A 5,835-nucleotide genomic window follows, 5' to 3' on the forward strand; every position below is an offset into this window, starting at 1 on the left:
AACATTCCTTAATACAATCAAAGCAATATATGAAAAACCCATGGCCAACATCCTATTGAATGGGGAAAAGTTGGAAGCATTTCCACTGAAATCTGGTACCAGACAGGGATGCCCTCTCTCACCACTGCTATTCAATATAGTTCTGGAAGTTTTGGCCAGAGCTATTAGGCAAGAAAAAGAAATTAAAGGGATACAAATCGGGAAGGACGAACTCAAACTATCCCTCTTCGCAGATGATATGATTCTTTATTTAGGGGACCCAAAGAACTCTACTAAGAGACTGCTGGAACTCATCGAAGAGTTTGGCAAAGTAGCAGGATATAAAATCAATGCACAAAAATCAACAGCCTTTGTATACACAGGCAATGCCACGGCTGAGGAAGAACTTCTAAAATCAATCCCATTCACAATAGCTACAAAAACAATCAAATACCTTGGAATAAACTTAACCAAAGACGTTAAAGATCTCTACGATGAAAACTACAAAACCTTACAGAAAGAAATAGAAGAGGATACCAAAAAATGGAGAAATCTTCCATGCTCATGGATTGGAAGAATCAATATCATCAAAATGTCTATCCTCCCAAAAGCAATTTATACATTCAATGCAATACCCATCAAGATCCCGAAGACCTTCTTCTCAGATATAGAAAAAATGATGCTGAAATTCATATGGAGACACAGAAGACCTCGAATAGCCAAAGCAATCCTGTACAACAAAAACAAAGCCGGAGGAATCACAATACCTGATTTTAGGACATACTACAGGGCAGTTGTTATCAAAACAGCATGGTACTGGTACAGAAACAGATGGATAGACCAATGGAACAGAATAGAAACACCAGAAATCAATCCAAACATCTACAGCCAACTTATATTTGACCAAAGATCCAAATCTAATCCCTGGAATAAGGACAGTCTATTCAATAAATGGTGCTGGGAAAATTGGATTTCCACATGCAGAAGCTTGAAGCAAGACCCATACCTATCACCTTACACAAAAATTCACTCAACGTGGATTAAAGACTTAAATCTACGGCCAGAAACCATCAAATTATTAGAGAGCATTGGAGAAACCCTGCAAGATATAGGCACAGGCAAAGACTTCCTGGAAAATACTCCAACAGCACAGGCAGTCAAAACCAAAATTAACATTTGGGATTGCATCAAATTGAGAAGTTTCTGTACTTCAAAAGAAACAGTCAAGAAAGTGAAGAGGCAACCAACAGAATGGGAAAAAATATTCGCAAACTATACTACAGATAAAGGATTGATAACCAGAATCTACAAAGAAATCAAGAAAATCCACAACAACAAAACAAACAACCCACTTAAGAAATGGGCCAAGGACCTCAATAGACATTTTTCGAAAGAGGAAACCCAAATGGCCAACAGACACATGAAAAAATGTTCAAGATCACTAGCAATCAGAGAAATGCAAATCAAAACCACAATGAGGTTCCATCTCACCCCGGTGAGAATAGCTCCCATTCAGAAATCTACCAACAACAGATGCTGGAGAGGATGTGGGGAAAAAGGGACACTAACCCACTGTTGGTGGGAATGCAAACTGGTTAAGCCACTATGGAAGTCTGTCTGGAGATTCCTCAGAAACCTGAACATAACCCTACCATACAACCCAGCCATCCCACTCCTTGGAATTTACCCAAAGGAATTTAATTTGACAAATGAAAAAGCCATCTGCACATTAATGTTTATTGCAGCTCAATTTACAATAGCTAAGACCTGGAACCAACCCAAATGCCCATCAACAGTAGACTGGATAAAGAAATTATGGGACATGTACTCCATAGAATACTATACAGCAGTAAGAAACAATGAAACCCAGTCATTTGCAACAAGATGGAGCAATCTGGAAAACATCATGCTGAGTGAATTAAGCCAGTCCCAAAGAGAAAAATATCATTTGTTTTCCCTGATCGATGACAACTGAGCGCCAAAGAGGAAACCTGTTAAGTGAAATGGACACTATAAGCAACAATGAACTGATCAGCTCCTGTCCTGACTTTAGATGTACAATGTAATACTTTATCCTTTTTAGTATTTGTTGTTGTTGTTGTTGTTCTAGTACTATTGGTTGAACTCAGTAATTAACACACAATTATTCTCAGGTGTTTAAATTTTAACTGAAAAGTGATCCCTGTTAAATCTAAGAGTGGAAAAAGAGAGGGAGGAGATGAACAATTTGGAACATGCTCAATCGGACTGGCCGCAAAGGGTGGAGTTAGAAATGTGCAGGGGATTCCAACACAATTCCATCAAGATGGCATGTACCAATGCCATCGCACTAGTCCAAGTGATCAATTTCAGCTCACAATTGATAGCTCTGATAGGTCTAAGAGTCAAAGAGATCACACAAACAAGACAAGTATCTGCTAATACTAACTGATAGAATCAAAAAGGGAGAGAAAGATCCAACATGGGAAGTGGGATACACAGCAGACTCATAGGATGGCAGATGTCCTAAACAACACTCCGGCCTCAGAATCAGCCCTCAAGGCATTCAGATCTGGCTGAAGAGCCCATGAGAGTATAGCAGGCATGGAAAGCCAAGATATCATGGGAAAAAAAAAAAGACCTAAATGAATGATCTCTGTGAGTGAGATCCCAGTGGAAAGAACGGGGCCATCAAAGAAGGAGATACCCTTCTCCGAAGGGAGGAGAGAACCTCCACTTTGACTATGACCCTATCGGAATAAGACCAAAGTCAGCGAACTCTAAAGGCTTCCATAGCCCTGGCAACTCATGACTAGAGCCTAGGGAGATTACTGACGCCATGAACAGGAGTGTCAAATTGTTAAGTCAGCAACAGGAGTCACTGTGTACTTACACCCCATGCGGGATCTGTCCCTAATGTGTCGTCTAAAGCCAAGTGATGCTATGACTGGTACTGAAACAGTATTTTTATACTTTGCGTTTCTGTGTGGGCGCAGACTGATGAGGTCTTTGCTAATTATATACTGAAGTGATCTTCTGTATATAAAGAGAATTGGAAATGAAAAAAAAAAACAACCTGGTGTTAAAATGGAAATGGCATAGAAAACTAATTATTTTGAAAAAAAAATTATGTGGGATCTCTGTCTTTAATGTGCTGTACATTGCTATTTAATGTTATAATTAGTAATCCAATGGTAGTTTTTTCACTCGATGTTGCTATGGGGGCAAAATGTTGAAACCTTTACCTAATATATACTAAATTGATCTTCTGTATACAAAGAGAATTGAAAATGAATCTTTACATGAATGGAAGGGGAGGGGGAGCGGGAGGGGGGAGGGTTGCGGGCGGGAGGGAAGTTGTGGGAGGGGGGAAGCCATTGTAACCCACAAGCTATACTTTGGAAATTTATATTCATTAAATAAAAGTTTAATAATAAAAAAAAAAAGTAACACTCAAACACAGCCCTCTTCAAAAAAAAAAAAAAAAAAAAAGACCATATTATGGGGCCAGCGCTGTGGCTCACTTGGTTAATCTCCCGCCTGAGGCCCTGGCATCCCATATGGGCACCAGGTTCTAGTTCTGGCTGCTCTTCTTCCAGTTCAGCTCTCTGCTATGGCCCAGGAAGGCAGTGGAGGATGGCCTAAGTGCTTGGGCCCCTGCACCCGCATGGGAGACCAGGGGGAGGCACTTGGCTCCTGGCTTCAGATTGGCACAGCGTGCCAGCCATAGCAGCCATTTTGGGGGGTGAACCAACGGAAGGAAGACCTCTCTCTCTCTCTCTCTCTCTCTCTTTCACTGTCTAACTCTGCCTGTCAAATAAAAAAATACCATATTATGTTATTTGGCATCTTATTTGTATCCTATCTTTAGTGCTTTCTTAGCTGTTTCGGTTTATTTTTTCATATGAACTTTATAATCCATTTGTCTTGTTCAAGACCAGAAACATAAAACTCTTCTAATAATTTTACTAATATCAAAGGAATTTTATAAACTAACTTCAGGATAATTTACATATTTATAATACTGAGTATCCTTACTGAAAAAGATGTTATGAGGAAAGGCATGTGGCACAGTGAATAAGATGCCACTTTGAACACCTGCTCTAGTCCCAGGTCCTTCCACATTTCAGCTTCCTGCTAATGCACACCCTGGGAGGCAGCAAGTGATGGCTCAAATAGTTGAGTCTCTGCCACCCACATGAGAGACCTGGATGGAGTTCCCGAATCCTGGCTTCAGCCTGGCCCAGACCTGGCTGTTGAGGGCATTTGGGAAGTGATCCAGTAGATGGAAGATCTCTTTTTTCCTGTGTCTCTCCCTTGTCTCTGTCTCTGTACCTTTCAAATGAAAATGAAGTTGACAACTCAATGTTTACAAAAAGGACATGATACTTTTTTTCTTTGTTCAAGTCTACCTTTGTATTTTGAGGAATGTTCCAGCAGTTTTCTCCGCATTGTATGGTTGCCAGCGTGGGGAAGACTCCTGGCTTTGTTCCACTCAGCTCCGGATGTTGTGGCCTTCTGGGGAGTGAACCAGCAGATGGAAGACCTCTCTGTCTGTCTCTGCCTCTCTCCGTAACTCTTTCAAATAAATAAAATAAATCTTTTTAAAAACAGGCCAGCCTGGGAAACACAACTTCAACTCATACTTTCTGATTAATTCCTTCACCAAATGTTAATGTCTTCATCAACGGGATGCTGCCAAACACACAACCAAGAGCTGTGGGGATATAAAATACAAGACATACATCCTCTATTCAAGGCTCACACCAGCACAGGTGTTGAAAAGACATCAGTCAACAATAAATGAATGCTCCAAAATGGCATAAGTAAGTTAAAATTGAGATAATAATCACTTTAATTTCTGAGTTCCACACAACTCCATGCAACTACTACAATGGCTTTGAAAATAGTTCCTAACTAATTAAAAAAAAGAATGTCTTAAAAAAAAAAAAGAAAGAAAATAGTTCCCAATGAAACAGCATGTTTCCCCAGTGAAATCTTTCTCTGGTCTAATCAAAGACCGCCAAGCATAGAAGGGCTTTGAAAAAATCACCTGTGTAACTTAAATGAATCATCATCACATCTCCTCAGGCAAACAGAAGTGAGGTGGAGACATGGCTAGGGCAGGACAGGATGGCTCTTGCACCAACTCCCTGTCTGCCACCTGCTGGTCACTAAAAGAACTGACAGCCTTGGCTTGGGCTGTGGATAATGGCCCATGGGCCCTCCTACTTCCACAAAAGGCTCTAGATGTGAAAGGTGAGATGCTCAACAAGGCAGGGGCTGCTTTGTGGAAACAAGGTAAAAGAGGGAGTCTCATGACTTTCTGAGACACCTTGTGAAAAGATTCTTTACGGAACTCCCCCCCCCCCCTTTTTTAAGAAAAATAGCAAAGAGAATGTGCTATATATATATATATATATATATACATATATATATACATACATATATATAGACAGGCAGAGTGGACATAGAGAGAGAGACAGAGAGAAACGTCTTCCTTTATTGTTGGTTCACCCTCTGATGGCCGCCACGGCCGGCGCGCTGTGGCCAGCGCACCGTGCTGATCCGAAGCCAGGAGCCAGGTGCTTCTCCTGGTCTCCTGTGCAGGTGCAGGGCCCAAGCACTTGGGCCATCCTCCACTGCACTCCCAGGGCACAGCAGAGAGCTGGACTGGAAGAGGGGAAACTGGGACAGAATCCGGCGCCCTGACCGGGACTAGAACCCAGTGTGCTGGCGCTGTAAGGCGGAGGATTAGCCTATTGAGCCGCGGCGCCTTATATATTTTGATTGGCACAACACACACTGGTGGGTGCTGTAAGGAATGGTGGCATTAATTTCATTCTTTCTTCCCCATAGAGATCCTTTCCAGGTATC

Source organism: Lepus europaeus, chromosome 14 (genome assembly GCF_033115175.1).
Source record: "Lepus europaeus isolate LE1 chromosome 14, mLepTim1.pri, whole genome shotgun sequence".
NCBI lineage: Eukaryota > Metazoa > Chordata > Mammalia > Lagomorpha > Leporidae > Lepus > Lepus europaeus.